Raw genomic sequence first — 27185 nt, 5'->3', positions numbered from 1 at the left:
AGCGAAGTGATTTCAGTTCCAAATATGTTATATACTACATATATTTTTCAGTTTTTTCCCCTTATATATTATTAGAAAATATTGAGTATAGTTCCACATTCTATACAATTGGTACCTGTTAGTACCTATTTTATGCATAGAAGTGTGTATAAGTAAATCCCAAGTTCCTCAGTTGTACCTCTGCCCTTTCCCCTTTTGGTAACAGTAAGCTTGTTTTCTATGTCTGTGGGTCTAATACTGTTTTGTGTATAAGTTCATTTGGATCATTTTTTCTTAGATACCAAATATAAGCGTATCATATGATGTATTTTTTTTTTGTCTAGTTTACTTCATTTACTATGATAATCTCTGGCCCCATCCATGTGGCCACAAATGGCATTATTTCATTCTTTATATGACTGAGTGCCTATTCTATTAAATATATGTACCACTTCTTTATCATTTATCTGTTGTAGGATATTAATGTTGCTTCCATGTCTCGGCTTCTTGGCTTCCAAATCTACAAACATTCAGTTATGATTGTATTGTTTACTTTTAGGAAACTCCAAAATGTTTACCTTTTCAATGCAGTATCAAGTTAATAAAAGTATAACTGATCATTTTCTATGTAGTGATTCTACCTGTTGCACTTAATTGTGTGTATCTTTGCACATTTAAATAATGTTTAGTTTTGTTTTCTTATGGTTAAAATGTTCATAAGAATATTTGTTTGAGCTACTGGAAAGATTTAATTTGAAAGTGAATGTAGGAGTTCCCATCATGGCACAGTGGAAATGAATCTGACTAGGAACCATGAGGTTACAGGTTTGATCCCTGGCCTCAGTGGGTTAAGGGTCCAGCATTGCCATGAGCTGTGGTGTAGGTCTTGGATGTGGCTCAGATCTGGCATTGTTGTGGCTCAGGCATAGGCCTATAGCAATAGCTCTTATTAGACACCTAGCCTGGGAACCTCCATATCCTGTGGGTGTGTTGCTAAAAGGACAAGACAAAAGACAAAAAAGAAAAAAAAAGAAAATGTGTTTAAAACCCTTGGAAGAGTGCCTCAAGTTATCAACATTGACTTGGATGCTTGGATTGGACATTTTTTATAACAGGGGATTCTAAGGGACTCAAAACAGGTAGGGTGAAGCAAATTACACTGAAAGCCCATGACATAGCTTCAATAATTCTCTTCAAATGTAAGGAGCCTCATATCCTTTTTAAGATGTGCCTCTTACTTTCTGCCCTTTTCCCATTTTCATCTTAGCAAATTACAGAGGTTTGACCCTTGCTTGATATAAAGATATGAACTTGAACAGAGAGACTTCTCAGTTCTTTTTGACACTTTTGTACTCAATATGGGACAAAGCAGTTGTGCAATAACTATTTATTGAATGAAGAATGAAAGTCCATTGGTTTATTTGGAAAGAGACTTGCTTAATGTGAGTGATTGATATATTATTGGAGCCTTGACAATTTCCTTCTCACAGTGATGGCTTATGACATGTAAGTGAACATTTGTAAGCCTCTCCACTACAGCACCATCATGAGGCAGGAATTGTATGTGTTTTTAGTAGCTGGGTCCTTGTTCCTCTGTTGTATCCACACCCTGTTGCACAGCCTCACCTTTGTCCAACTGTCTTTCTGTGCTGACAAAACCATCTTCCACTTCTCCTATGACCTCACTGCCCTCCTGAAGTTGAGCTGTTCAGACCCTCCCTCAATGAGCTTGTCATCTTTACTATGGGAGGGACACTTTTCTTCCTGCCATTGTTTAGCATCTTGGGCTCATATATTCATATTGGGACGAGTTCTGTGGGTCTCTTCCACCAAGAGACTCTTTAAAGTTTGTTCCACCTGTATCTTTCATCTCTTTGTGGTGTTTATACTACAGGACCCTTGCTAGTGTTTTCTTGTTCTCCTCATCTTGGGACTCCAATGACAAAGACATAACTGCTTCTGTCGTGTATGCAGTAGTTACTCCCATGCTGAACCCCTTCATCTACAGCCTCAGGAACAGAAATAAAAACAGGCCTTAGAAATATTTGTCAATAGTGCTAACTTCTTGAAGTGACAATCAGTAAATCCTCATGTTGTAGCCATAAGCACCATAAGATTATCTCCTAAAATTATCACAAGTTTGGCAACTCTGTAAATTTAAATGAAATGCATTCAGCCATCATATATAGTGATAATATGTCAATAAGTTCCAGTTTGTTACTTGCATTGTGAAATATTCTTGATCTTTAATTTTTTCTTCTTCTTCATCTCTTATCAATATGTGAAAAATCCTATACAAAATATGTCACATAATTATGATTGTGGTTTTATCTTTCTCTCCTTTTAGATATGTAAGTTTCTGCTTAAATATTTTTATGCATTGTTATTGAGAACATACCAACTCAGCATCATGTTCTGCTCCTTGTAGAGTGGTTCCTTTCAATAAGACGTGCTGAAATTGGCTTGCATTGGCTTCAAGCTGGTTGGGAACATCTCTTTTTAACTCCAAAGTAAATGACACCTTGCTGGTGAACTGAAGTTAGCCATGATGGGATTAAAAACACTATGGAAATTGGCAAATGCTACAACATCATCCTCTCCTATGACAGGGAGCCTTTTCTTATTCATTCAAGAGACCACCACTGCATTTATAGTTGAAGGGTGATTTCTCTTCAGCATGTCTCCTACCCTCACATCTCATTTACTTCCTCTGATATGTGTTTAGATATACCAACTTTCTTTTAGTTAGTGTTTACATGTATTTCTTTTCCACAACAGTTTCAACTTTCTTATGTCCATATATCTGGAAAGTGTTAGTCCTTTGCTGTGTAAACTTGGGCTTTGCTCTTTTTATGTAAGTTGACAATCATTGTATTTCTGAAGAATTTGATCTATTAACATCTCATATAATCAGAATGTATTTTTTTCCTTTTTTAGTTTATTTTTTATTTTCCCCACCACAATTTTTTCCCACACTGTACAGCATGGGAACCCAGTTACACATACATGTATACATAAATTTTTTCTCCCATTGTGCTGCATTGTAAATATCTAGACATAGTTCTCACTGCTACACAGCAAGATCTCATTGTTAATCAATTCCAAAAGAAATAGTTTACATCCCTTAACCCCAAGCTCCCAATTCCTCCTACTCCCTCCTCCTCCCCCCAGGCAACCACAAGTCTGTTCTCCAAGTCCATGATTTTCTTTTCTGTGGAAAGTTTCAGAATGTATTTGAATTTATGTTTTCCATGTTTCTATAGGTTTTCTAATTGAGACATCTGATTTTGTATTTGTTCTTGCTTCCCTTTATAATTTGTCATTCTATATCCTCAACATTAACTTATCATTTATTATTATTATTTTATTCTTCTTCTCTGTGATTTATGTAGAGATTATGACTTGCTTTTTCTCAAATTTTTTTTGTGGTATAATGTACTACACAACATGAAATTTGCCATTTTAACCATTTGAGGTATACATTTAGGTGGCATTTAATACATTCATCACTGCTATTTTCTTCTAGGGCTTCAAGACTACACAACATCAATGCATTTGAGTACTTCACAGCTATGAAAAAATAATGGCAAATATTGCTATGAATCGATATGGAGGGATTTCCAAGTTATATTAAATGGAAAAAAAGCAATGCATAAAAGAGCATGTATAGCATACTACTTTTTATGTGAGAAAGAAGGGAAAATAATATATACCTGTATATTCCCATTGAGAAGAAGTAACACATGAGGAATCAATTTGAAACTAATTAGATTGCTTACCTATAGGGCATGGGGTGGGAATTGGATAGAAAAGATAGGGAGATGAGTCCATTTATTTGTATAGTTTTCACTGTGTTATCTTTTACCTACTAAAAAATAAAAAGAAGGTGATGGAAATTAAAAATATAGAACAAAACAAAAAATTAGCATAGCTCTATTTCAATTAATAACATAATCAGACTAATGGGAAAATAAAGTAATTAAGTTGTTATTGAACACTGAATTTTCTCTATACACTACTCTCACAGCAACTAAAAATGGTAAGCACATTTTTTGGTAAGCAAATATTTTGAGCTGAAGTTTGTTCATCATTAACAGTGGTTTGCATTTAAGATTCTGAAATTACATATAGTCAAAGATTTAGTAAATAAGTACCCTTGTCCTGGAAAAGAGAATAACCCCTGAATTGGGGAAAGGTGCTATGTACATGGAAAAAGAAAGGCTAGAAAGAACTCTTTGGTTCAAACTAGAATTGAAGCTACAGGCTTGAACTCATGTGTTTTAATGTGTATTAACAGTTTGAAATTATACATCAACATTTGTCTGGTTCCCATCCCCCATTCTTTCTTTCCCACTCCTGACTCATCTGCTAAGGGTAAGCATCTCTTTAGTTTTCTTGCTTCTAGATTATACATACTGTGATTTTTCTATATATGTTTCCTGGCTATATTCTCTGAGATGACTTAGAATTCTTGTAATGAACAAATACACATAATGCCAAATGTGCATGAATATTAGTCTCCTCTAAGGGAAACCAATGTTACCCAGAAAAATGGCTTGTTCTAGGGCGGGTCGGACATGTCAAGGCCAGGGAAATTTTGCTGAGCTTGAAAATGAAAATTACTCAGTGAATCATGGGGACACAGGAGCCAGCTTTATGGGGCTCCCATTGGCAAAATCTGGAATAATTAGAGCTTCAAAATGAATAATATTAGTAATGGGTTACAACTCAGAGAATAAATAAGAATTCATGAGTCCATGATGTTATAAATAAGTCAATTAAAAAAATGAATGTGGAGTAAGGGGAATTTCCTTCCTCTAGAGAATACAACTAATAAACATAGAGGTAATGATCAAATTAGAAAATCATCATGTGGCCACCACCTTTACTATAGTACATTAAATATAGGAGTCATCAATGGATGTTAGATACAGTGGATGAAATTGTATTAAGAAAGGTGTATTGGTTATATAGTCTCAAAATAGCAACCAAATGATACTAGTTTATTGCAAATGGTAAGTTACTGTAGAGAACCTGGCAAACACCACCTTAAGAAATAGATAAAGGATAAAATCACTAGTAATTGGAATTTTTTTTTCTTTTTAGGGCCACATCCTAGGCTAGAGGTAGAATGGAAAGTGTAGCTACCAGCCTACACTAAAGTGACAGTATCAAGGGATCATAGCCTCATCTGTGGACTACAATATAATCTGTGGCAATGCTGGAATGTTAACCCAATGAACAAGGCTGGGGATACTAGCCAGGGTTCATAATACACTGAACCACAAATGGATCTCTGAAGAACACAAATTCCTAATGAAAATTTTGTGATTTTTGAAAAAAAAATATATATATAAGGCTGATGTTTTGTATTAATTAGGAAACATGGGTAAAGCCCTTAGCCTAGGACCCAAAAGTTCATAAAAATATTCAGCATTATGAATGATTGTTTGAGGACAATTCCAGCACTGAGCATTTTTACCAACTTGTTTATTGAATTATAATTTGCAGGAACTGTGTAGCTCAGACCATAGAGCATCAAACTTTTAATGTGAGTGTCCAGGTTCAAGCCCCCATCCAGGCGCTGTTGGAAATATTGTTTGGAAACAATATTATGTTAATTTCAGGTATATTATGTGATGATTTGTCATTTTCAAAGATTAAAATCATCACAATTTTGAATCCAATAACTATCTGTCTCTATACGCTTTTACAGTATTATTAATCATATTATTTATGGTGTATATTCAATCATCATGGTTTCTTTTGTTCCTCTTCATCCACATCACCTATTTCATCCCTCTCCCCCAAACACTGTTCCCTCTAGCAAACACTGGTTTCTTCTCTGTATGTATATGAGTCTGTTTTCATTTGGTTTTGTTGATTTGTTTTTTTGATTTTTTGACTCCAGATATAAGTGAGATACCATGATATATACCTTTGTCTCTTTGCCTTATTTCACAAAGCATAATAGCTGCTAGAACCATCCACGTTGTTGGAACCTGGCTGTGAACTGTGGGATGCACCTGAATAGCTAGCTTATGACCACATTGTTGCCAATTTAATTCCCCAGGACAGGATGGCACAGACCATTGTTTTCACTGTTGGGAATTCACTTTCATTCTTTTGTGTGTGGATATCCAGCTTCCCAGCATCATTTATTGAAGAGACTCATCTTTCTCCATTGTGTGTTTTTAGCTCTATTGTCAAAGATCAGTTGATCATATATGTGTGAGATTCTTTCTGGGCTCTATATTCTGTTTCATTATTTTTGTATGTCTGTTTTTATGTCAGTAACCTACTGTATTGAGTTCTAAAGATTTGAATTATAGTTTTCAATCAGGAAGTGTGATGCCTAAAGTTTTGTCTGCTGACAGATTCCTACTCAGTGTTAATGTCAGTTTCCTCTGCCAGGCATATTTTAACATTTACCTCTTCACTTTTAACATTTCACCTTAGGCTCTCTACTCCCCATAAAAATAAATTAGTGGGTTGTTTGTAGTGAAAAATGATTAGAAAATCAATGTTTCAGACCAGCTTCCACTATGCAATAATTATGTGAGATGCTTTAAGTGATTTCACTACTCCCCTTGGTAAAATACAGGGAAACACACTGTTTTATACTTCCCAGCCAGAAATAAAGGATGTTGGACTCAATGAAATTGAAGGCATATGAAAACCATTGACAAACTCAAGGTCTGCAGGTATATGAGTGTGTACAGTTATCTGAGAAGTAGGACTCCTTTAAATCCCCCAATATTTCTTCTTAAGGTCCTGCCTATTTGTCTGACTAAAGATTGGGAGGAACAGTAGAGTCATAGAAGGAAAGTTTCCAGTATATATTTAAAAGTGTGAGAAAGAAACATGACTACAGCTGTTACTAAGTCTATGGTCATGCTCATTTCCTACTCCTTCTGAGTATGTCGATAGTACAGTTTTATATTTTTTCAATTATTTAATTTTTTTTAGGGCTGCACCTGTGGCATATGGCAGTTCCCAGGCAAGGGTTCAAAAAAGAGCTGCAGCTGCTGGCCTACACCACATCCACAGCAATGCCAGATCCAAGCCCTGTCTGCAATCTACACCAGAGCTGAAGGCATCACTGTAACCTTAGCCCACTGAGGCCAAGGTTCAAACCAGTATCTTCATGGATGTGAGTCTTGTTCTTAATCCACTGAACTACAATGGGAACTCCCAAAAGTGAAGTTTTAATAGCATCGCTCCTAGGACTCTTGAAAAGGTCTGTGTGGCTATCATGGAAAAATGTATTTGTCTGTCATTGTGTTCATTAAGTTTCCATTATTATCAGTGTGAAGATCAGTATTGGGAAATAGTGCTGGTCAGTCCGGTCACTGACTTCTAAGAGACACCCCAATTCTTCAGTATCTCTCAGGCCCCATCTCAGATCTCAAATGTCTTCCTGAAGATGAATATCCAGATTTCAGCCACCTTGGAGGATCAGTTGTAGATGGAGATAGATGGAGATACATGCCCTGAAATAAGGTTTATTTCTTGGCAAGAAGATAAATATGCATTAAGACAAGTTCAAGTGGGGAACTTAGCACAGTGATAGGATATGAGCTCAGAAACTCACCTGAGGAGTGTGAGACTCAGATAAGTTAACATGAATTTTAGGTCAACTTCTTAGTGCTTTATGCTGACCACCTGATAATACTGTCTTATTAAATTCTTGAACTTGATAGTTTGTGGATGGTATACAAATACTCTCAAAAAATAATGCATGCAATTTATGGTGTTTATTTTATGCAGTAAAGTGTTCTTTGATATTAATGCCTAATGGCATAAAATCCTTTTTGTTAACTCTGTGGAGGTGTGATATTGGCATCCTCAAGTTAAAGAGGGACAACATGAGGCCAATAGAGATTTAGCACCCCAAGTCTACAGTGAGAAAATGGTGGGACTAAAATCAATACAGGGAATCTAGCTTCAGATTCATTTAGTTAGTCCATGGTCAGGTGTGCCCTCGAGGCTTAGTCTCCTGAGGGAAGAGGTCCTGTATGTCATATTTATCCCTCTAGGTCCAATTAGTAGCTTAGTGTCACAAACATGGTTGATAAAAAGAAAAAAAATGAACTTGCTGGTTTTCATTGAAAGTAATCATGGTGAATGTTGAGGGTGTGTCACTTGCTTTGGCAACACTATGTCATGAAAGAAATGCAGTCATTTATTCTTTTTCTCCATGAGAAAGTGAGGGATGTAGCATTGTGGCCACAACTGGAACTTCAAGGTCTCTGATATTTCCCACTCAACTTCTTCCCCAGAAGACAGGAGAGGAGCATGAGGAGGGAGAACCAGGGTGGCATGTCTGAGTTCCTCCTCCTAGGGCTCCCCATCTGGCCAGAACATCAGGGGTCTTCTTTGCCCCGTTCCTGGGCATGTACTTGAACACAGTGCTGGGGAACCTACTCATCATCCTGCTCATCAGGCTGGACCCTCGCTTCCACACCCCCATGTACTTCTTCCTCAGCCACCTGGCCCTCACAGATGTCTCCTTTTCATCAGTCACTGTCCCTAAGATGCTTATGAACATGCAGACTCGGGATCAATCCATTCCCTATGCAGGGTGTGTAACATAGACATATATTTTATTATTTTTTGTTGGTATTAACCTTCTCCTTGCATTGATGGCCCATTACAGATATGTGGCCATTTGTCACCCTCTACATTATGCCATCATCATGAGGGAAGAGGTGTATTTATCTGCTGTCTGGATTCTGGCTCCTGTTCTCCGCCTATGTCCTGACCCAAACCCTCCTCCCGGCTCAACTGTCCTTCTGTGCTGACAACATCATCCCCCACTTCTTCTGTGACCTTGTTGTCCTGCGTAAACTGTCCTGCTGAGACACCTCTCTTAATGAGCTGGTTGTATTCACTTCTGGGGCTGCAGCTGTCATTTTTCCATTGAGTGACATCCTGCTCTACTGTGGCCCATTGGGGTCTCCATCCTGAGTGTCCCCTCAACTAAAGGGATTTTCAAAGCCTTGTCCAGCTGTGGCACCCACCTCTCTGTGGGGTCTCTATTCTATGGAGCAATTATGGCCATGTACCTTTCCTCCTCAACAGGCCAGTCCCATGACAAGTATCTCATTGCTTTTGTGCTTTGCACACTGGTCACTCCCATACTGAATCCTTTCATCTGTAGCCTGAGAAACAGAGATATGACATTGGCTCTGGGGATACTTTTCAAAAAATAAAACTTTTTGCCAAGTGAAATTCACCTAACCATGTTCTTATTTTACTCACTCCCCTTGTTAGAAAATCCTTAGGAATTTATCTTGGTCGCCCATGTCTCTAGCACTTTTCCTAACTGTCCATTGCATGGTCATTTTTATTTACCTTCACACAATATGCAAAAATAAACAAAATTTCTTAAAGACTTAAATGAAATACAAGACATCATGAAACTCCTATAAGAGAACATAGGCAAAATATTCTCTGCACCAACCTTACAAATGTTTTCTCAGGTCAGTTTCCCAAAGCAACAGAAATAAAAGCAAAAATAAACCCATGGTACCTAATCAAACTGAGAAGCTTTTGCACAGCAAAGAAAACCAAAAAGAACACAAAAAGACAACTTACAGAATGGGAGAAATAGTTTCAAATGATGCAACTGACAAAGACTTAATCTCAAAAATATGTAAGCAGCTGATACAACTCAACAGCAAAAAAGCCAGCAACCCAATAGAAACCTGGGCAAAAGACCTGAATAGACATTTCTCCAAAGAAGATATATAGATGGCCAACAAGAACTTGAAACAATGCTCGACATCACTGATTATTAGAGAAATGCTAATCAAATCTTCCGAGGTACCATCTCACACCCATCAGAATGGCCATCATTAATAAGTCCACAAATAACAAATCCTGGAGCAGGTGTGGAGATGGGGGAAACCTCTAGCACTGTTGGTGGGAATGGAAGCTGGTACAACCACTGTGGGGAACAGTATGGAGGTACCTTAGAAAACTAATACATAGAATTACCATATGACTCAGCAATCCCACTCTTGGGCATATATCCCAACAAAACTTTCCTTGAAAAAGACATGCACCTGCATGTTCATTGCAGCACAATTCACAGTAGCCAAGACACGGATACAACCTAAATGTCCATCAACAGATGATTGTATTAAGAAGATGTTTTATATGTATACACAATGGAATACTACTCAGCCATAAAAAGAACAAAATAATGCCATTTACAGCAGCATGGATGGACTAGAGACTCTCATACTAAGTGAAGTAAGTCAGAAAGAAAAAGAAAAATACCATATGATATCACTCATATCTGTAATCTAATATCTGGCACAAATGAACCTTTCCACAACAAAGAATATCATGGACTTGGAGAACAGACTTGTGGTTGTCAAGGGGAAGGGGGAGAGAGTGGCAGCTACTGGGAATTTGGAGTTAATATATGTAAACTTTTGCTTTTGGAATGGGTAAGCAATGGGATCCTGCTGTATAGCCTCAGGAACTATGTTTTGTGACTTGTGATGGAGCATGATAATATGAGAAAAAAAGAATGTGTACATGTATGTGTGACTGTGCCACCTTTGCTGTGCAGTAGAAAATTGACCAAACATGGTATACCAGCTATAATGGAAAAAATAAAAAACATTATTAAAAAAAACAATGTATACATGTATCTGTATGTGACTCACTATAATGTACAGTAGAAAAAAAATTATATTGGGGAAATAACAATGAACATAAATAAATAAATAAATAAATAAATAAATAAATAAATAAATAAAAATTAACCCCCCCAAAATAAATGGGAATTGTTATTGAATCAATCTCTTTCCCTTCTTGTCCATTTATTTTTTCATCAGCCTAAATATGACATTACCCACAATGCACATTCAAATTGTGGTCTTCAAAGCATCAAATGCCTTTGTGTATATAAGTAAGTGTGCTTAAATTTTGTTTTTTTTTTAATGTGTTATATTATTATTACATTTCACTTTTTACAGATTTTTAAAGTATATATATTTAAATGTAAGTCTTATTATGGTCATCTATTGGACATTGGTTATTAAATTTTAATTGATTAATGAATTAATTAATTTCAAGTATAGTTAACTTACAATGATGTGTTAGTTTCAAGTGTAGAGCAAAGTGATTTCAATTTAAAATGTTATATACTATATATATATATATATCAGTTTGTTCTTCCTTTTATGTTATTATAAAATATTCAGTTTGTTTCCACATTTTATGCAATTGGTACTTGTTAGCTACTTTATTTTATATATAGCAGTGTGTTATGCAAACTCCTAATTTGTACCTCCCCCCTTTCTCTTTTGGGTAACTATAAGTTTGTTTCTATGTCTGTGAGTCTTTTTCTGTTTTGCGTATAAATTCAATTGTATCATTTTTTTAGATACCACATATGAGCACTATCACATGACATTTTTTTTCTGTCTGGTTTACTTCATTTAGTATGATAATCTCTAGCTCCATCCATGTTGCTACAGGTAGCATTATTTCATTCTTTATAGGGTTGAGTGCTATTCTATTAAACATGTGTACCACATCATCTTTATCATTTATCTGTTGAAAGACATTAAGTTTGCTTCCATGTCGTGGCTTCTTGCCTTCCAAAGCTACAACATTCAGTTAAGATTCTATTGTTTACTTTTAGTAAAGTCCCAAATGCTTATCTTTGCAATGCAGTATTAGGTTATTAAGCTACATTTGATGGTTTTCTGTGCTGTGATTCCATCTGTTGCAGTTACTTGTGTGTATCTTTACATATTTATATAAAGTATACTTCTGTTTTGTTATGGTTAAAATGTGTAAAATAATATTTATTTGGGTAGTTCCCATCATGGCTCAGTCGTTAAGGAGTTCCATTCATGGCTCATTGGTTAATGAATCCAACTAGTTTCCATGAAGTCATGGGTTCAATCGATAGCCCTGCTCAATACATTATAGATCTGGCATTGCTGTGAGCTCTGGTGTGGGTCACACATTTGGCTTGGATCCCACATTGCTGTGGCCATGGCATAGGATGGCAGCTGCAGCTCTGATTCAATCCCTAGCCTGGGAAGCTTCATATGTGACTGGTGAGGCTCTAAAAAGACAAAAAGACAAGAAAGGAATATTTATTTGGACCACTGTGAAGATTTAATTTGAAAGTGTGTGTATAACACTTGAAACAGTGCCTGGAGCTATTGATATTGGATTGCAAGTCTGGATTGGACATTTTCAAAATAGGGGATTTTAAGTGACTCAAAACCTGTAGGCTGCAGCGAACTATATTCAAAGCCCATGACAGAGTTTCAGTAACTCTCTTCAAATGTAAGGAGTTTCATATCCTTTTTAAGAGGAAAGGAATGATTGATACCTCTTACCTTTTTTCCCATTTTCATCAGAGCAAATTACAGAGATTTGAGCCTGGCAGGATGAAAAGTTGCAAACTTGAACCCAGAGCCTTCTCAGTTCTGTTGACTCCTGTGTACTCAATATGGGACAAAGCAGTTGTTCCTTAATTTTTTATTGAATAAAGAATGAATGTCCATTGGTTTCTTTGGGAAAAGACTTCATCAATGTGAGGGTTTGATGTATTGTTGGAGCCAGAATTGGAAAGACTGATGCATTCACCAACAATTAAAAAAAAATAAAGGGAGAGTAGCAAAAATTAAGACTTTTCATAGAACAGAGAACATGACTATAATCTTATGGCATGTCCGTTGACATTTCCCACTTTGCCAACTCTGAGCCGATGCAAGAAGAGCATGAGTAGGGAGAACCAGAGCAGTATGTCTCAGTTCTTTCTCCTGGGGCTCCCCCATCTGGCCAGAGCAGCAGGGCATGTTCTTTGCCCTGTTCCTGGTCATGTACCTGACCACCACCTCATCATCCTCCTCATCAGGTTGGACCCTCACCTCCATACACCCATGTACTCCTTCCTCATCACTTGGCCTTCACAGATGTCTCCATTTCAAATGTCACTCTTCCAAAGATGCTGGTGAACATGCAGACTCAGCAGCAATCCATTCCCTATGCAGGTTGCATTTCCAAGATATATTTTTTTCACACTTTTTTTTTCTTGATAATTTCCTTCTCACAGAGATGGCTTATGACAGGTATGTGAATATTTTGTCAACCTCTCCACTACAGCACCATCATGAGGCAGGAACTGTGTGTCTCATTAATATCTGGGTCCTGGTTCCTCTGTTGTATCCATGCCCTGTTGCACACCCTCCTCTTGGTCCAATTGTCCTTCTGTGTGGACAATACCATACCCCACTTCTTCTGTGACCTCATTGCCCTCCTGAAGTTGAGCTGTTCAGACACCTCCCTGGTCATCTTTCCTGTGGGAGGAACACTTTTCATCCTGCCTTGGTGTAGTATCTTGGGCTCCTATATTCACATAGGGCCCACAGTTTTGAGTGTCTCTTCCACCAGGAGACTCTTTAAAGTTTGTTCCACCTCTGGCTTCCATCTCTTTGCCGTGTCTTTATACTGTAGGACACTTGATGGTGTTTATTTTTCTCCTCATCATGGGACTCCAATGACCAATTCATAACTGCTTCCATCGTATATGCAATAGTCATTCCTGTGCTGAACCAATTCATCTACAGCCTCAGGAACAGAGACACAAAAGAGTCCTTAGAGATATTTGTCAATATGCCTAGCTTCTTGAAGTGACAATCACTAAATCCTCACATTGTAGTCATGAGCACAGTGAGGTTATCTTCTAAAATTATCATATTGTTGTCAACTCTGTAACTTCAAATGAATATGCATTCAACAATCACACATAGTGTTAATATGTCAGTAAGGCCCAGTTTTTCCTTTCATTGTTAATGTTACTTTATTTTTCTGCTTTTTCATCATCTTATAATATATGAGAAAAATCATATGCAAAATATGTCACACAATTAAGATTGTGTTTTTTTCTTTTTCTCCTTTTAGATATGTCATTTTTTCTTATGTATTTTTATACTATGTTATTGAGAATATACTGATTTAGCATCATGTTCTGCTGCTTGTGGACTGATTCTTCTCTGTAAGATGTGCTGAAATTGGCTTGCATTGGCTTCAGGCTGATTGTGAACACCTCTTTTCAACTCCAAAGTCAAAGACACCAAGCTGGTGGATTGAAATCAGCCACAGTGGGCATAATTACACCACGGAAATTGGATAATCCTGGAAAGTAATGCTCTCCTATGATAGGGAGCCTTTTCTTATTCATTGAACAGCACATCATTGTGTTTATACTTTAGGGGAGATTTCTCTTTAGACATGGCTCCTACCCTCACATCTCATTTACTTCCTCTGATAATAGTTTAGATATACAGCTTTCTTTTAGTTAGTGTTTACATTATTTCTTTTCCACAATTAAAATTTCTTATGTCCTTATATCTTTAAAGTGTTAGTTCTTTGCAGTGTCAAGTTGGGTTTTGGTCTTTTTTTGTCTTTCTCTCTTTTTAGGGCCAAACCCATGGCACATGTTGATTCCCAGGCTAGGGGTCCAATCAGAACTGTAGATGCCAGCCTATGCCACAGCCACAGCAATGCAGGATCAGAGCCACATCTGCAACATACACCACAGCTTACAGCAACACTTGATCCTTAACCCACTGAGTGAGTCCAGGGATTGAAGCTGCATCCTCATGGATGCCCATCAGGTTTGTTAACTGCTGAGCCACAATGGAAACTCCAGGGTTTTTTTCTTTTTATGTAGGTTGACCATCATTGTATTTCTGGAAAATTTGATATATTAACATCCAATATAATCACAATGTATTTGAATCTCTGTTTTCTACATTTCTATATGTTTTATACTTGAGACATCTGATTTCATATTTATTCTCACTTCCCTGCATCCTTTTTGATCAATAAGATATATATTTTGTTATTCCATATCCCCTCCATTAATTCCTGAATCATTCATTATTATTTTGTTATTTTTTTCTGTGCTCTAAATAGAGATTTTGACTTGCTTTTCCTTATTTTTTGTTATGTTATAATGTCCTACCCAACATGATATTTACCATTTTAACCATTTGAGGTATACAAGTAGCTGGTATTTAGTACATTCATCACTGCTATTTAATCTAGGGCTTCAAAAGTAAACTGTAGAGACAATGCATTTGAGTACTTCACAGCTAGGAAAAAATATGGCAAAGATACCTATAAATTAATATGGAAGGTTTTCCATGATATATTATTAAATGGAAAAAAGCATTGCATAAAAGAGCATCTATACCATACTACTTCCTATGTGAAAAAGAAAGAGAAACAATATATATATGTGTCATCCCATTGAGCAAGAAGAAACACATAAGGAACAAATTTGAAACTAATGAAACTGATTACATACAGGGGTTGGGGTGGGAATAGGAGAGAAAAATGTTGAGATGAGTATATTTGTAGTGTTTTGACTATGTTACGTTTTACCTACTAAAAAATAAAAAGAAGGTGATGAGATATAAGGCAAAGTAGAATAAAACAAAAAAAATGAGCCTAAATATATTTTGAGTTAATGTCATAATCAGACTCAAGGGGAAAATAAATTAATTAAGTCATTATTAAACACCAAATTTTGTCTACAAACCCTCACACAATAACTAAAAAACTGTAATCACATTTTTTGGTAAGCAAACTTTTTGAGCCAAAGTTATTTTGTTATTAACAGTAGTTTTAGTTCAAGATTCTGAAATTACATGTATTCAAAGATTTAGTAAATAAGTAAACTTGTCCTGGAATAGAGAATGACTCCTGAATGGGGGGAAAGTTATGTTGTACATGGAGAAAGAGAGGCTAGATAGAACACAATGGTGTCAAACTGGAATTGAAGGCACCAACTTGAACTCAAGTGTTGCAATGTGTATAAATCCACTAAAATTAAATAGCAACATCTGTCTGATTCCCATCTACCATTCTTTCTGCCCCACTTCAGACTCATTTCCTATGGGTAACATTCCTTTAGTCTGCTTGTTTCTAGTTTCTACATCCTTGTTTCCTTGATATATGTTTCCTGCCTGTATTCTCTTGGATCACTTAGAAGCCTTGTAATGAACAAACACCATAATGCCAAATTTGACTTTTGAATATCAGTGTCTTCTAACAGCCCACTGATTCTAGGGCTGGGGCCAGGACACAACAAGACCGGGGAAATATTACTGAGCTTGAAAATAAAAAGTACTCACTGAATCAAGGGGACAGAGAAACCAGTAAGACAGGGCCCCCATTGGCCAAATCTGGAATAATAGGAGCTTCAAAATGAATAGCATCAGTAAAATCTTACAACTCAGAGAATAAATATGAATTCATGAGTCTGTGATGATAGAACGAAATCAATGAAAAAAATGAATGAATGTGGAGTAAGGGGAAGATCATTCCTGTAGGAGACTACAGCTAATCAACATAGAGGAAATGCTCAAATTAGAAAATCACCATGTGGCCCCCACATTTGCAATAGTTATTTCCATATATGAATCATCAATGGACATTTGATATAGTGGGTGAAATTTTATTTAAAAAAGTGTTTTGGTTATATAGTCTCAAAATATGTACCAAGTGATACTTAATTTCAAGTTTTAAAATAGCAAGTTACTGTATAGAAGCTGGCAAACACCATCTTAAACAATTGATCATGATAATATTACTAGTAATTGGAAAAAAATGTTTCTTTTTATGGCTGCAACTGTGGCATATGGAATTCCCAAGGCTAGGGGTATAATTAGAGCTGCAGCTGTCAGCTGACACCACAACCACAACAACAGGGGATCCAAGCCACATTTGTTGCCTGCAATGCAGCCTGCGGCAACATAGGATCCTTAACCCAATGAGTGAGGCCAGAGTTTGAACCTGCATCCTCCTGGATACTAATCAGGTTTGTAACCTGCTGAGCCACAATGGGAACTCCAAATAACACAAATTATTAATAAAGCTGTGCAATTTTTGAAAAAAATCTGCAAATGTAAGTATGATGTTTAGTATTAAGAAACACTGGTAAAGCCCTTAGCCTAGGACACAAATGTTCATAAAAATTTTCAGCATTATGAACGTTAGTTCATGGACTATTATAGCACCAAGCTGTTATACTAAATTCTTTATTGAAATATAATTTGTAGGGCCTGGGTAGCTAAGTCAGTAGAGTATAAGTCTTTTAATTTGAGGGTCCAGGGCTCAAGTCCCTGTCAAGTCACTGTGTGAAATTTAGTTTGCCAACAATATTATGTTAGTTTCAGGTGTACAATATGATGATTTGACATTTTCACAGGTTATGAAATGATCACCACAATCATGAATCTAGTAACTTTCTGTCCCCATAAGCATTTACATTATTATTGATCACATTCCTAATGCTGTATATTACATCCCAAGGTTTCTTTATTTTATGAATGGAAATTTTTACCTCTTCATCCACATCTCCTATTTCATCCCTTTCATCCAGATACTGTCCCCTCTGGAAGTCATTGGTTTCTTCTCTGTGTTTATGAGTCTGTTTTCACTTTGTTTTGTTGATTTGTTCTTTTTTATTATTAGTCTCCAATTATAAGTGAGATGCCATGATATTTATCATTGTCCTTCTGACTTATTTCATAGAACATAACATCTTGTTGATCCATCCATTGTTGGAACATATCTGTGAACTGTGAGATGCCCCTGACTGGCTCCCTAATGGCCATGTTGCCAATGAATGTGGCAAAGATTTTTGTCCCCAGGAGAGGATGGCACAGACAGATGTTTTCACTGTTGGGGATTCACTTTAATGCATTTGTGTGTGCATATCCAGTATCCCAGCACCATTTATTGAAGAGACTCACCTTTCCCTATTGTGTGTTTTTGGCTCCCTGGTCAAAGATCAGTTGATCATATATGTGTGGGTTTCTGTCTGGACTCCATATTCCGTTCCATTTTTTAATATGTGTATTTTAAAGGCAGTAATATATTGTGTTGATTTCTAAAGGTTTGAAGTATAGTTTGCAGTTGGGAAGTGTGATGCCTATAGTTTTGTCCATTTTGCTTAAGATGGCTTTTGTGGGTCTTTTGTGATTTCCTATGGATGGAATAAATGATGGTTATGGGATTTGAGCTCCAACACACTTCAGGGTCAGTGGTGTGGGACTCTCAACATCTGGTCCTACTCTGTTTGGTCCTTTCTGCATTGGATTAAGTAGCAGATTCCATCTTAGGTTCTTCAAAGTTCAAGGGTCTTCATGGCCTCTCCGCCTCATGAGCAGGCAGAGGGAAGACCAATGTGTCACTGATATTAGAGTCATCTTCTGGGACTCCTGTAGTTCAGTCCCTTTGGTCCCTGAACTGGATCCATCTCCAGAGGAAGCTGAGAAATTGGGCAATTAACTCACTTGTCTTCTTCTGTAACCAGAAAATTTGTGGTGTGTTCCCTGGGGTCTTGGTCCTATTGGTAAATGCAGGATCTTCCCCGCTCATTGTTCTCCTTCATGTAAACAGCCATGGAAGTGCTAAATATCCTCAGGCCATGGAGGCATAAGAGGTGACTCCTCATGTAGTAGCCTGGTCTAGCACAGATTGGAGAAAGGTGGGGACCCATCCCTTGCGTAAGTTGTGTGTGTTGATGTGAGGACTAGGAAGAAGAGGGAGGTAAAATGTGTGTTTATGCTTCCTGTATAACCCTGTCTTTTTAGTGAGTGATTCACAAACTGAACCACATAGTGCACCAGCCTCAAGTGGCCTTAACATTAAAATTAATTAAAATGACCTGAAATTATCATGTGGGTTCTTCAGTTTCCCTATCTTTATTTCAAGTCTCCAGTAGCCACAGGAGACTGGGTCTGCTATATTGGATAACACAACTATAGAGTATTTACATCCTTGTGGAAAGCCCTATTTATTGTACAATGCTAATACTAGACCATGAAGTTTGGAAATCTGCAGTACATGTATGTGTGGTGGGGTTGCTGTTGCATCTTCCATCTTTTTATGTTATTTGTGTTTGGGGTTGGAACACATGTGATTTTTAGTGTGTGTAGTTAAGTTTCTGCGTGTGTGTATGCTTTGTGAGTTGTGTGGGTGACTGGATGTGGTCTTTTCTTGCTTTTGTTTTAAACAGCTTTTGAGGTTTAATTGATATGCACAAAACTGCATATATGTAATATATGTAATTTGAGGAGTTTGGACATGTGCACACACTGGTGAAGCTACCACCACAGTCAAGGTCATTAACATATTGGTCTCCTTTAAAATGTCCTTTGTCCTTTTTATGTCATAAGAAAACTTAACATGAGATCTACTCCTTTAAGGAACTTTTAGGTGCACAGTATGGTATTCTTGACTCCAGGCATTATGCTGTATAGCACATCTCTAGAACTAATTCATCTTGCATGACTGAAACTTTATTTCAGTTAAATAATGACACTGCATTTGTCATTTATTCTCTGCTGCTATGAGTTTCTAAAATTGAAATTATGCAATATTTCTTCTTGTAGGCCTGGATTCTTTCACTTAGCATAATATTCCCAATTTCATCCATCTTGTCAGAAATGGCAGGATTTCCAAATTTAAGCCAAAATTATAATCCATTTATCCATTCATCTGTCAATGTACATGCAGCTTGTTTCCATAGCTTACCTATTGTGCACAGAGCTGCAATGCACATGAAAGAGTAGATAATTATCTCTGAGATCTTGATTCCAGTCTTTCTGACCTACGCCCTGAAGTGGGATTACTGTATCATGTGATAGTTCTATTTTTAATGTCTGGGGAATCTCCATACTGTTTTCCATAATGGCCACATCATTTGACATCTCTGCCAACAGTGTAGAAGTGTTCTTGTTTGCATGTTTAAGCAGTTGTGTGTGACAAAAGATTTCATTTTAATGTTTTAAGTAAGTTGGTATGAATTACTACAATCCTCGTTTCTCACTAGGTTGAGTATAGGTTGGACAATGCCAAAAAGCAACACATGGGGTTTTGTTTTTATGTCACTATTCATTAAGCTGAGTGTCTATTTCTCTGTATAACACACTCACAATCTCCTACTCTCCTTGGATGGCTGTAGATCAGAGAGGGCCATGTGAGGGCCTGGGAAGTATCTGTATGTATTTTACCTGATCAGACAGCCTCAAGCCTGAGTCTTTCTTTGTCTCAGCTCTAGACATAAACAAGCAGCAAACAACCTCCTCTTTATGCTAAATTGGTGGTGGCACTTTGTCCAGATGGTTTGAAGGCTATTGAACTTCTTGCAATGTTCTTAATTGATGTTTAATGATTTCCACATTTCCACTCTGGGGAACAGGGTGGGATCAATTTAGGAATCTTGTCTAGTTAGTCACATGACTGTGAATTCTGATATAGGTCCTTGAGCCTACAGAATATGTAATATCTTGGCTCTCTTGTCACCTAACTGGGCAAATTCACATGTCCCTCACTTTGCCTGTATGCTCAGAACTGAGCCATTTTAAAGCCCTGGTTATGGAAGGGGACAGAGAGACAATGGCAGATATGAGGGAAGACATTTCTTGGAAAAATTTTTAATAATGGAATGAGTCAGGTGCTATGGACCTACTAATTAATCTGCAAGGGCCATGGTCTGGGCCTATACTGTTTTCTGGATGTGAGAGCAAGACCTCAGAAGTAAACACATATTTTTGAGAAGCTACTAGAGTTTGCTTGATGTCCTCCTGTATCTTTGTCATCTTTAGTTCCTGATGTCTGCTTACACATCCTGCCCAAATAATGAAATGATTTATTTAATTTTTGGTTCACTCTTCTTTTTTTTTTTTGTCTTTTTGCTATTTTTTCTGGCTGCTCCTGCGGTATATGGAGGTTCCCAGGCTATGGGTCTAATCGCAGCTGTAGCCCCCGGCCTATGACAGAGCCACAACAACACAGGATCCGAGCCGTGTCTGCGAACTACACCACAGCTCAAGGCAACACTGGATTGTTAACCCACTGAGCAAGGGCAGGGACCGAACCCACAACCTCATGGTTCCTAGTCGGATTCGTTAACCACTGCGCCACAACGGGAACTCCCACTCTTCTTTTGATTGCTATTTTTAGGCAGTATTTATTGACTCTTCTGATACATTTTCTAAATTAAAAATTTTTATTGTGATAAAATATATGTAACAAAAGGTAACATTTCAAAGATTTTTGTGTACATTTCTGTGGCATTAAGTAATTCACATTGTTGTACAACCACCACAATCATCCACCTCTTGAGCTCATCGAACAATAACTCATTTTCCTCCCCACACCAGCCCCTGGAAGTCACCATTCCATTTTTTTGTCTCTATTAATTTGACTCTTCTAGGAATCTCATATGAATGGAATCTTACAGTATTTACAATTTTTGATTGCAAGATTTTACTTAGCATGATGTCTTCAAGGTTCATTCATATTGTGACTATATCAGAATTTCTTTCTTTTTTAAGGCTGAAGAGTATTCCACTGTATGTATAGACCACATGTTATTTATCCAAGTATTAACTATAAGACAAGGTTTTTTTTTCCCCCATATTTTGGCTACTGTGAATAATACTGTTTAAATATGGGTCTATAAATATTTCTTTGGCCCCTGTTTCCAATTACTCTGAGTATATAAGCAGAAGTAAAATTCCTTAATTATATGGAAATTCTATTGAATTTTTGGAGGAACTTTCATAATGTTTATCTTTTCCTTCATTCCTCCCTCCCACGCTTCCATCATTCCTACCTTATTTCCTACCTCTCCTCCTTGATTTCTTCCTCTTTCTCTTTCTTACTTTCTTTCATTATTTTTCTTTCTTCTTTCTTTCATATTTGTTCCACTCATTCTAAAAATAAAAATAAATTTTTGTGTCGAGCACTTTATTTTGTACATTCTACATTAATCTTCCATATAATGCTTTAAGTGGTATGCATGTGTGTGAGTGTGTGTGTGTGTGTATGTGTGTAAGAGAGACACAAGCACATATGGAATCTGACAGCAGAGCCATGGAAGTGACTATGTCATATTTATTACCCCATCCCTACTGTCTATCATGATGTCTCCAATTTGTGAAAAAGAGAATGAGCTGTTCCTTATTTCCACTAAAGGGTTTGATTGAAGTCATATGCTTTCTCCACATGACTGTGTCAGTGTTCAGACCAATCATGTTTTGTTGCTCTCACCAAACTAGAAGAAGCATCAGTGTGTGAGTGCAGTGCAGAAAATGAGACCTGTCTGCACATGAGAGTCACTCTGAGAAACCATGTGACCATGAGGTAACTGCAATGCTGAATACTTCTAAGTTCCAGGAATTTCTGATTTCTCTTCATTCCCAGAGGAGAGGAAAGCAGCATGAAGAGGGAGAATCAGAGCCATGTATCTGAGTTCCTCCTCCTGGGGCTCCCAATCTAGACAGAGCAGCAGGGTGTGTTCTTTGCTCTGTTCCTGGGCATGTACCTGACCACAGTGCTGGGGAACCTGCTCATCGTCCTGCTCATCAGGCTGGACCCTCACCTCCACTCCTGCATGTACTTCTTCCTCAGCCACTTGGCATTCATGTATATCTCCTTTTCATCAGTCACTGTCCCTAAGATGCTGATGAACATGCAGACTCAGGATCAATCCATTCCCTATGCAGGGTATGTAACACAGACATATTTTATTCATGACTTTTCCTTGCATTGATAACCTTCTTCTTGCAGTGGCTTATGACAGATATGTGGCCATTTGTCACCCTCTACATTATGCCGTCATCGTGAGGGAAGAACTGTGTCTATGTCCGTTGGCTGGATCCTGGCTCCTCTCCTGTGCTAATGCCCTGACTCACACCCTCCTCCTGGCTCAACTGTTCTTCTGTGCTGACAGCATCATCAGCCACTTCTTCTCTGACCCTGCTGCCCTGCTTAAGCTCTCCTGCTCAGACACATCTCTCAACGATCTGGTCACATTCACTTCAGTATCTGTGGTTCTCCTTATTCCACTGTGTGGCATCCTGGTCTCTTATAGCTGCATTTGTGTCTCCATCCTGAGGGTCCCCTCTGCTAAAGGGATCTGTAAAGCTTGTCCACCTGTGGCTCCCACCTCTCTGTTGTGTCTCTATTCTATGGGACAATGATGGCTGTGTACTTTTCCTCCTCATCAGGCCAGTCCCATGACAAGGACATCATTGCTTCTGTGATGTACACAGTGGTCACCCCCATGCTGAACCCTTTCATCTACAGCCTGAGAAACAGAGACATGAGATTGGCTCTGGGGATTCTTTTCAGAAACAATAAACTTTTTGCCAAGTAAGAATCACCTAACCACATTCCTATTTAATTTGCTGCCCTAGTTAGGAATACCTTAAGTTGCTGTGTGTCAGTCACCCATGTCTCTAGCACTTTCTTCACTCTCCCTTAAGTGGTCATTGTTATTGGGTCAATCTCTTCCCTTTACTCATACCTCTTGCCATTATTTCTCTATAATCCTAAATAGGACATTACCCACAGTGCACATTCAACTTGTTGTCTTCAAAACACTATAAACTCCTTTCTGTTTATATGTAAGTATGTTTAGATTTATTTTTTCAATATAATATATCAGTATCATATTTGGCTTTTTAAAGCTTTATTGTAGTATATATTTTTTAAGTTTTATTATTGTCATCTATCATTGGGCATTGCCTTTTCAATTGTTTAATTGATTTTTAATTAATTAATTAATTAATTTGAAGTACAGGTACTTTACAATGTTGGGTTATTTTAATGTGTAGAGTGAAATAATTAATTTTTCAATAAATTATATAATTTATAGCATGTATATATATATATTTATATACTTGTATTTAGATTGTTTTCTCATATATTTTCAAAAAGTATTGAGTACTGTTCCATGTGCTATACACTTTGCCCTTGTTAAGTATCTATTTTATATACAGTATTGTGTATATAGTAATCCCTAACTATTAATTTGTTCATTCCCCTTTTCCCCTTAGGTAACCATAAGTTTGTTTTCTGTGTCTGTTTATCTACTTCATTTTTGTGTATAAGTCATTTGTATCTTTCTTTTTTTGGCATTTTCAGGATAGTACCCAAGGCATATGGAATTTCCCAGGCTAGGGTTTGAATTGGAGCCACAGCTGCTGGCCTACACCACAGCCACAACATTGTGGGATCTGAGCCACATCTGCAACCTATACCATACCAAAGGGCAATGCTTGATCCCCGACCCACTGAACAAGGTCAGGGATCACACCCACATCCTCTTGAATACTAGTTGGAATATTTCCATTGTGCCCCAATGAAACTTCCCCATATCATTTTTTTTAGAAACCACATATAAATGATATCATATGATTTATGTTTTCACTATCTGTTTTACTTCATTAAGTATGATAATCTGTAGCTCCATTAATGTTGCTACAGATGGCATTATTTCATTTACTTTATGGTTGAGTAGTATTCTATTATATAGAGCTACTACATCTTCCTTTTCAATTCATTTGTTGGTGGACATTTGAGTTGCTCCCATGTCTTGGTTTCTTGCCTTACAAAGCTATAAACATTAAGTTAGGATTCTAATGTTTCATTTTAATAAAGTCCAAAATTCTTACCTTGTCAATTAGTATCAAATTAATGAAGTACTTTTGATGATTTGCTAAACCTAAATAAACTTTAATTTTGCTGTGCTTTTGACAATAGGGGACCACAGAGTAGTCAATCCAATTACCAAGTTTCCCCATTCCCGGAAGACTGTTTTTCTCTCTAAATTGGATATGTGTGTTATGAACAGTCTACAGTTTTGGGATTAATTTTAGTCTGGGAAATGAGTGCTGTCTTTTCTCCAGAGATCTTCCTTTCAATAAGAAAAAACACTAAATGCCTGAATTTTTAATTCTTGCACAAAACAACTACTGCTTGACTACTAGGTGCCAGGCAATGTTCTACATTCTAAGAATACATGTTAAAAAAATGTGTCCCCTTGTAGAGTTTATATTCCAGCACCCCTGATTCAGCTCATGATTCTCATTTTTGTCCATAGAAGTTTTTATCCTTCTAACACACCATAAAATTAATTTTTTTAATATTGTCATTGTTTCTTTACTGGCCTGAAAGTTCTATGGAAGATGCCTTTCCAGGTCTGAAATAAATAAATTCTGAGTTTCTAGTAGTAAAAACTTCAATGAATAAATGAGGCATGAAAAGGGAGGAGCAGAGTTCCCATGATGGCTCAGGGGTTAACAAATCTGACTAGGAACCATGAGGTTGTGGGTTTGATCCCTGGCCCTGCTAAGTGGATTAAGGATCTGGTATTGCCACAAACTGTGGTGTAGGTCACAGATGTGGCTCAGATCCCATGTTCCTGTGGCTCTGGCATAGGACAGCAGCTACAGCTCCAATTAAACCCCTAGCCTGGGAACCTCTATATGCCATGGGTGTGGCCCTAGGAAAGACAAAAAAACAAAAAAAGGGGGGAGGAGCAAGATATTCCTGTCATAGCTAAGCTGTAATAAACCTGACTAAAATCCATGAGAACACAGAGTTGATCCCTGGCATTGCTTAGTGGGTTAAGGATCCAGTGTCACCATGAGCTGTGGTATAGGTCTCAGATGCAGCTCAGATCACACCTTGCTATAGCACTGTCATAGGCAGGAAGCTACAGCTCATAATCCACCCCTAGCCTGGGAATTCTTATATGCCACCTGTGTATCCCTAAAAAAGTAAAATCAAAATATTGGTGGCAGAGCAAGGGGACTGGTATGGGGTTCATAATTTCACACTGTGTAATCTAGATTGAACTCACTGGGAGGGTAGAATCCAAAGATATTAGTAAGGACAGGGAGGTGGGTGATGGGGCTGCCTGGGCAAAAGTATGAAGATCTGCACCTAGAAATATTCTGTGGTTTGATGGTGCCTGGCCTATCCCAGGGACATTAATTGAGCCTCTGTAACTGGACAGGACTAAGTTGGGAGGGATAGTGGGTAATTAATTAAGAGATATCAGAAGAACAGATATCTGGTCATAGTATGTGTATTAGTCAATATTTTCCAGAGAAGGAGAACAAATGGGGAGGGTGTGTGTGTGTGTGTGTGTGTGTGTGTGTGTGTGTGTGTGTGTGTAAGAGAGAAAGATTTCTGGAGTTCCTGTTGTGGCATTATGGGATTGGTGGCATCTTTGCAGTACCTTAAAAGATCCAGTTGCCACAGTTATGAAGTAGCTTGCAGCTAAGTATCTGATCTGACCCCTGGCCTGGGAATGTCTGTATATCATCAGATGGGCAGAAAAGAAGAAAAAGAAAGAGAGGAAAAGAGAGATTTATTTTAAAGTATTTTCTTGGAGTTCCTGTTTGGCTCAGTGGAAATGAAACTGACTTGTATCAATGTGGATGTGGGTTCAAACCCTGGCCTTTCTCAGGGATCCAGTGTTGCTGTGAGCTGTGGTGTAAGACAAAATTGTGGCTCAGATCCTGCATTGCTGTGGCTGAAGCAGAGGCTGGCAGCTGCAGCTAAATGTGCCCCCTAGCTAGGAAATTTCCATGGCTCATGGGTGTGGCCTTAAAAAGCAAAAGAAAAAAAAGAAAGGAGGGAAGGAGGAAGGAAGAGAGACAGAGAAAGAAAGAAAAAGAAAGAAGTAAAGGAAGAAAGAAAGAACAAAAGAAAGAAATTGTTGATAATAATTGTGGAGGCTAGGAAGTGTAGTCTACAGGGTAGGTTGGATGGCCAGAAACCCATGGAAGTTGCAGTTTGTGTCTGAAGGCAGGTTACTGACAGAAGTATCTCTTCTTTGTGTGAGGTCATTCTTTTTTCTTTTTTTCTCAAGGTCCTTAACCATTTGGGTGAGGCCCACCCTCCATATGTAAGACAGTCTGCTTTATTCAGAGTCTGTGGATTAAAATGTTAATCTCATCCACAAAAATACCTTCATGCAAACTAGAATTGTGTTTGACCAAATATCTGGGTACTGTGGCCTAGCCAAGTTGACATGTAAAATTAAGCATTTTAGTTGCATTTTTGGTTCTCAGTCTGATTTGGGAACCTGCTGTAAGGGATTCTATAGAGGAATAAAATGGCCATACTTGTTTTTGTTATTGTTTCTTTAAAAACACCCAGAGTTTTGGAGGTATAAATGACATACAATACAATTCATATACCTAAGGTATACCATTTGACTCAGAAAACTGAATATGATCCAGCCATCCCACTCCTGGACATATATCCAGATAAAACTACAATTCAAAAAGATACATGCACCCCTATATTCATAGCAGCACTTTTCAGAATAGCCAAGACTTGGA

The 27185-nt window shown here is 37.6% G+C and overlaps 2 pseudogenes; both read left to right on the top strand.

The window, feature by feature from the left end:
• The first annotated feature begins 13077 nt into the window (after window positions 1-13077).
• LOC125120930 (olfactory receptor 1J4-like) lies at window positions 13078-13656 on the top strand (annotated as a pseudogene).
• An 8608-nt stretch (window positions 13657-22264) lies between these two features.
• LOC125120929 (olfactory receptor 1J4-like) lies at window positions 22265-23203 on the top strand (annotated as a pseudogene).
• Window positions 23204-27185: the final 3982 nt, after the last annotated feature.

The sequence above is a fragment of the Phacochoerus africanus genome, chromosome 2, assembly GCF_016906955.1.
Source record: "Phacochoerus africanus isolate WHEZ1 chromosome 2, ROS_Pafr_v1, whole genome shotgun sequence".
Lineage (NCBI taxonomy): Eukaryota > Metazoa > Chordata > Mammalia > Artiodactyla > Suidae > Phacochoerus > Phacochoerus africanus.
This window is presented reverse-complemented; position numbering and strand designations above follow the sequence as displayed.